The sequence below is a fragment of the Gekko japonicus genome, unplaced genomic scaffold, assembly GCF_001447785.1.
Source record: "Gekko japonicus isolate JY-2015 unplaced genomic scaffold, Gekko_japonicus_V1.1 scaffold735, whole genome shotgun sequence".
In the NCBI taxonomy this organism is placed as follows: Eukaryota; Metazoa; Chordata; class Lepidosauria; order Squamata; family Gekkonidae; genus Gekko; species Gekko japonicus.
This window is the reverse complement of record NW_015177029.1, coordinates 436620-444121: the sequence shown is the minus strand read 5'-3', so window position 1 is coordinate 444121 and position 7502 is coordinate 436620.

The window sequence follows — 7502 nt, the reverse complement described above, 5'->3', positions numbered from 1 at the left end:
AGTTTGAGTCCAGTGGCACCTTTAAGACCAACAAAGTTTAATTCTGGGTACAAGCTTTTGTGTACGTGCATGCTCCATTGGCTTCATCGAGGCTTTGAAGAGGGGTTCTTTCAAGAAATCTTAGCTGCCGCTTTTGTGTCTGGCTCAAAGTTAACTTGTCTCCAGAGTCTGGCAGCAGTTGACTTCAGACTTGGTTTTTCATTTCATAAAGCTTACATTTTTGATGCCCCCCCCCCCGATTCTGTAAATGTGCATCTATTTTTTTTAAAAAAAACTTTCAAAACTTATTCAGGTGCATCGTCATCAGCATCGAGGGGACTAGGTCAGATACTGGATGAACGACTGTTTCCCCATGAAGCCGTGTGGTGGAAGGACCATCTGATCCAGTGGAGCCACGTCTATAGGCGTTTTGTTTGAGCTAGAGTAGTGTCGTAAAATATGCTGCCACATTTTTCAGACTTGCCGCCACAAAGAGGTGCTTGTACACATGGTTCATGCACCTACGCCCATGAGGATGTACTGCAGGGATTATTGTTTTCCAGGGTGTGAACTGTCCCCATGTCTTGTTTTTGACTAAACTCTTTCAGGAAGATCACTTTGTATATAGACCTTTTTTTTGGGGGGGTGACCCCATCATTTGGTACGATGCCTGTCACAGTTGGCGCTGGCTGATTAGCAGGACTGTGCTACATCAGTTTCTCTTCAAAGCCAGTGCACAGGGCAAGTCATAAACATCACGGCAGCATAGCTGACACTACAGTCCCAGCATCCAGCCGTTGTGCACTAGATCCTGGCTATGCCTCATGGAGGAAAGACTGGAGCCCCTTAAAACTATTCTGTGTTGATTCCCTCCCACTAAGCTGAATAGGGAGGGGAGGCAGTGTGGTATCGTTCAATCTTATCAGATCTTGGGAGCTAAGCAGAGCCAGTACTTGGATGGGATGTACTGAGGGCCACAGGCATAAGACGGCTTTAAAAGGAGACTAGACAGATAGGTGGAGGAAAGATCTCTTCGTGGCTAGTAGCCATGGTGACTAAATGAAGCCTCCACACCAAAAGGCAGTCAACCTCTGAATCCCAGTTCCTGGAGGCAACATCAGGGGAAGGTCTTGGCCACTATGGCCTGTCGCTGGACCTCCAGAGGAACTGGCTGGCCACTGTGTGAGACAGGAGGCTGGGCTAGATGGACCACTGGTCTGATCCCCATGCAGACATGGGGAAGCTTAATTGTCCTGCTTAACTCCAGGGTTCCCATGGGCATCTGGCTGCCCACTGTTGGAAGTAGGGCTCCCAAATCTCGCCAAACCGCGGCAGGGGATTGCATGTCTTTGCAGAATCCCTGCTGCTGGGACAGCGAGATGTGTTGTACCGCCATCGCCAGGACATGACGCACGCATCGCTCTGGCAACAGGGCTGTTTGGCGATGGGTGGTGCAACGCATCTCGCCGTCCCCGCGGCAGGGATTCTACAAAGACATGCAATCCCCCGCCACGACTTGGCAACCCTAGCTGGAAGGGAGGGGCTAATCCAGTAGAACCCATTTTATAGTCTGGATTGCTGCATCATCATGCAGGGTCCCAGCTTCATAGCTACCATGAAAGAGAGTTTGGAACCCTTGTCTACCTTGTTGGGGAGTAAACATCGTGTAGAAAAGGAAAAGTGTTGGCTGTAGTTTTTGCAGCCACACACCTATTTAGCTTGTCTGCTAGGCACCAAGGGAAGCCACACCCCCTTTATTGCCTCGCCACCCACACTACTATAGCAGCATAGAAAGGTGGCCACAAACTGAACCTGCTCTGTCTTAATCTGGTTAGAACAGAGTGTGAGCAAATGTTCTGAAGACAGGCAAGATGAATGATTAGAAGCGGTTAAATACATCCCACCTGTGGGGAAGCAAAGAGATTAGGACTGTAGAAAGGAGGCATATGAGAACCCATCTATCACGTCGCTATGACATAATGAACGGCATTAAAGAGTGCAGGATAAACAATTCTGTGTATCTTCTGATAACAGGAGGCAAGTTTGTCCTGAAAATTATTTTGGGCTTCCCCTACAGGCTCCACCTGCGTGGCTTGTTAACTCATGGCTGGTTGGCGATGTGTCGATGCTTGCAAAGACTGGGCAGAGCTGGCCACAGTTTGTACCCTCCTGCTAGCTCAGAACCTCTGGCCCCTGCAGCTGCTGCTGCACCTGTCGCTGCTACTGGCGTATAGTTTATGCAAGTGCCAAAGAATGGACATGAACGCATGCACCTGTGAGACAACCCCCCCCCCCAACAACACCCAGTTGCAACCAGCAGCAGTGGGACCGAGGGCAGGTGTTGGAAGAGGAACAAAGAACAGGAGCTCTCAGAGAGGAAGGAAAGCCATTGGGCCTACCCATGTGTATCCCAGTGAATCTATGGGTTTCCTCAAACCGTGACCATTTCCAGTTGGGGAAAATGGCACAGAAGAGAGCATGCAGGAACTGAGGAGAACCCACAACTCATGTATGGGTGTGTTACGTCCAATGGGCTGGCAATCTCAATCCCATCCAGTGTTCCTTCTAAGATGAGTTAGTGTGAGCTAGCTCAGTTTTTTAGCCCCCACCTCACACATTTTTGTCTTCACTCAGGAAGGATGGCTCCAGAGCAAACTAATTCACGCAGTAGCCAAATGGCTCACTCACAACTTCAATGCCAGGAGCTCACAAAGTAGAATTTTTGCTCAGAAAGCTTAGAGGCAGTATTGATCCCATCCTGTATTATCTGAAATGGGTGACCATAATGCAAGTATTGCCAGACTTGCAGTCAAAGTTTTCCCGAGTATCGCTACCCCCCCCCCCCCCCACAGTTTGGAGCAGCCCTAAATTAGAGGCCAGGAGGTTTTTCAAGGCAGGGACCGTCTGCTGTGTGAGGCCAAGAGGAGCCAGCCAGCTTTGTCTCCCTAGACCCCAACTCGGGAGGGCTTTATTGCCTTTCCTTTTGATTCGAGAGGCTCACAGATACATCCCCCTGAGCAGCAGAAAATGTGCAGCTATTCTGTTTGGAACCAAGAGGCTGATAACATTTAGCCACAACCAATGTAATTTTCGGATCATTATCTTTGAGTAAGAACAGTTTCTGGAGAGTAGGGAGGTGGCTTCATAGGGGCATAATATAGTGGTTCCAAAGCGTCGCAAACAGAGGGGCACTCGAGCAAAATGTGGAAAGGCATATGGATCATTTGCAGGCCACAAGGGCAGATTGTGTCAGAATACACCCGGCCAGCATGCCAGCCCCGTAAAACCATGGAAGGAGTGATGTCCAACCTAGCAAACAAGAATGCCCTAGAAAACTGTGGAACTGAGAGATAATAGAAATTAGAGGGTAATACATTCAAGGAGAGGGGGAATGCCGTAAAACAAAGCAGAACAAACACAGCAGTCTCTCTCTAAGGTACTGCGATGCTCAATCTCCAAGACGATCCTAATCAATGTAAGAGAATCCTGCTTTCCCCAGGCCAATATATTTTGGGGAGGGTGTTATTTCTTTTTAGCAGGCTGTACCCAGAGAACTACAACTTCACCTGACACATTATGAAAAGTAGGGGGTGAGTGCTGTATAATCTCCAGTACTGATTGTCAGGTAGAAGCTAGCAATTTCGCTGGAGTTAAAAATGGTATCCTGAAGGATCCATGCGCAACTAGGATGATGTCAGTCTTGTCGAATGGCCAGGTGTTTCCATTGATTGTTCTGTTGAGAGCCAGTTTGGTGCAGTGGTTAAGTGCATGGAGTCTAATCTGGGAGAACCAGGTTTGATTCCCCACTCCTCCACTTGCAGCTGCTGGATGACCCTGGGCAAAGCCAAAGTTCTCTCACCTATGTCAGCTCCACCTACCCACCCCAAATGAGAGAGCAGTTCTTTCAGCCCCACCTACCTCCCCACCTGTGGGGAGAGGGACAGAAAGGAGTTTGTAAGTGGCTCTGAGACTCCGAGTGAAGGGTGGGGTATAAATCCAATCTCTTCTTTTTCTTCTTCCGTTGCAGCTCCAGCAACCTGTCCTCTAATTGGCTGGTGCTTCCTTTTCTTCCTCCATATAGCACACAGGGAAGGGCCATGTCACAAAAGGGATGATGTCATAACATTACGTAGGTACACAGTTTGGCTACCCCATAATGTCACTGAGGACACTGAAAATAGAATAGAAAAAGGTGCACATGCTTTCCCAAGGGGTGGAGAAATGCCCCAGAGGAGAGCTGCTTTTTGACATCCCCTCCAAATGTTGCAGGTGCAGTAGTTTCATGGGAGGATGAGTGACAAACAGTACACAAATGCTCTCATGTATCTGTTTACAACACCTCTTGGTACAGGTAGGATACACAACTTGTGTCTCCCAAAAGCATGTGATGGCCGTGCCCCCCTCCCCCCATGGAACGATGCACGTTCCCTTATTTGCATGCAACAAGGCGCATTGCTACTGTTGGCATACTGAGTATCCAATGAGCCTGGCAGTTTATTCCTATTGGAGTTGAGTAGCAGGGATCTCACATTAGTCGGTGGTGTGTGTCATAAGGCATTTCCTCACGCACACCGGAGTTGAGTAGCAGGGATCTCACATTAGTTGGTGGTGGTGTGTCATAAGGATTTTCCTCACGCACACACACCCTTCTGGTGCACTGCAAACAGCTTTGGACAGGGTGGCACAGCATTTACTCTGATACAAGACTAGTGTGATCTTTTCCACATTATGTCATTCAGCTAGTGTAGAATGCGGCAGCTAGGCTGTTGATGGGTCTCATTAGGTGGGACCACATCCAGCCGGTGCTGAAGGCGCTGCACTGGCTGCCTATAGCGTACGGGATTTGCTTCGAAGTGCTGGTTCTTACCTATAAAGCCCTTGATGGCCAGGGTTCAGCTTACCTAAGGGATTGCCTTTCCCCATATGTTCCCCAAAGAGCACTACGGTCAGGGGCGCAACATCTTTTGGTTATTCCAGGCTCCAAGGACATCAAGTTGGCTGCAACCAGGGCCAGGGCCTTTTTGGTGGCGGCTCCTATCTGGTGGAAGGAGCTCCCGGAGGAGATCCGGGCCCTGCGGGACCTTATGCAGTTTCGCAGGGCCTGTAAGATGGCGCTCTTCCACCAAGCTTTTGCATAGGAGCCACCACCACCGAGTTGCCGTCTTTGACGGTAGATTCTATCAGGATGTGAGCTGGCCCTGGAAAGATGATCAGACGACCTGAAGAACTGCTTATGAAAAGACGACAGTACTATCCGGAACTTATGCTGATGGGTTATGCTGGTCTATGGAACCCCATCTTGGATTGATAAGAGCTTATTATTTAGAGCACTGGCACTGTGATTGACTTTTATTCTGTTTTTAGCTGTTGAATCGTGGCATATGCCTCTTTGTTAGCCACCCTGAGCCCGTTTGGGGAGGGCGGGATATAAATGTAAGAAATAAATAATAAATAAATGAATGAAAAGGGGAAGGAGGGTTATCTTGTATTTGCATACAAGAAAATGGGTGTGTGTGTACAACTTGGGGTGTGTGTTTGTGTTATGTTCCTTTTGAATAAATACAGCACTTTTCTAAGCAGAACCTTAATTACTTGTGCAAGCATTTGGGGCCATACAGGCCCCAAAGAACACTTCGGTCGGGGTCACAACACCGTCTAGTGACCCCGGGACCTAAAGAGGTCAGGCTTGCTGCCACAAGGGCCAGGTCCTTTTCGGTGGCGGCTCCTACCTGGTGGAATGAGCTCCCGGAAGAGATCAGGGCCCTGCGGGACCTTTTACAGTTCCGCAGGGTCTGCAAGACGGAGCTCTTCCGCCAGGCTTTTGAGTAGGAGCCGCCGCCACTATTACCACCATCGTGCACTGCAGAGCAGTGCCGTCAGGGGGGCTGGTTAGCCAACTGGGGGACATCTCGGCCCATGGCACCCCTTCTTTCTGTTGACCTCACGGTTGAGATTGAATAATGAGGGAGTATTTTTAACTACCGATGCATCCTGTAAGATTGAATTGTGTTTTAAATGGCTAATTGTGTAATTTTATCGCACTTGTGTGCCTAAATTGTTTTAATGTGTTATATTTTATTGTACTGTTGTGCCTGTGTAAGCCGCTCTGAGCCTGCATGCGGGGAGGGTGGGGTATAAATGAAATAAAATAAATAAATAAATAATTTTTTTTGATCATTCTACAGATGAGAAAAAGCAGAAGGCAACTTAGGATCTGTTGATGAGCAAGAAGGGGGTGAGTTATGGATAGCTTGTCAAATTCCCTCTATGATGCTGAGCTTGCCTTGGTCTGGACAGAACCCCCCCCCATCACCTGGGGACCCTCCTTTGGGGCAGGGCAGGGCTTAGAGGCTACTGAATAAATAGCATCTGGGCACCCCTTGCAGAGGAGCAGGATGCTAATGCTGCAGAGAGCTGTTGTAAATAAGAATATTTTAGTGGGCGTTTGTTAAGTGATGATAGTTCAGCCCTACTGGTAAAGGGGCTGCTGTCATTAAGATTGTTAGGCATGTGCCAGCCCATTCGTTTTAATGGGCTCGGGCACATCTATCTCTGTGTGGCAATCTGCACAGGATCATCCTGCCTCCCAACAAGGCCACAGATCATGGCTTGTTACGTTGACAAGCTCAAAATCTCAGAGCTAAAGTTTCAGAACATTGAAAGAACAAAAGCAATTTCTGAGGCTGTGGCTGAAGGCTAGCTTGCAAATTCTCTGAACAACTGATGGGAAAGATGGCCAATTTTGTAAGAGAGATGGCTATGTAAATTGAACGCGTGGAGTCCTGTGCTATAATCACCAGGACTGTGGCACACAGCAGCAGCTAGCTCAGTGGCATAATGTGTCAAACAGCATGAGACTAGCACCAGGCAATGCATTCTTGTGCCAGGAATGTCACCCATCACTGCCACTCAACCAGCACTAGAATTCTGCCTCTAAACCCCAATGCATTCTGGTCTTCTCTCTGCAGTGCTGCTGATGGGCACAATACGTCGAGAACACCAAAATGCAAGACAGGCCATCACTGTTGCAAGACGCATTAAGGAAGGGTGGCTGGGCTAGGTGCAGGTCAGTTCCAAACCACAATGATTAGTTTGTTCCGTGTGCACCATCAGTATCATGCATCACCGCTGAACCGCAGAGCTGAGCTACATGATCAGTAGAGATGCGTGGTGATGCTCTCGCTGGAATGCGCCGGGGGAGGGGGAAATCACAGGTTCAAATCCGCACAACCGTTAAGAAACTGCCTGCAAACTGGAAATAAGCATGCAAAGGGAACAAAGTGTGAGTCCAGTGGCACCTTTAAGACCAACAAAGTTTTATTTTAGGTATAAGCTTTCGTGCGCAGGAGGACTTCTTCAGATAGAAGGCTACCCACCTGAACCCAAGTGAAGGGAAAAGAGCTTTCACCTTATGCGTCTTCCTGATGTGCAAATTTCTTATTTGAGGGGCGTTTTTAATAAGAGGGCAGGACTCAAACACGCAGTCATCCGTCTCCTGTATGAAGTGGCAGAGTCCGGGGGGG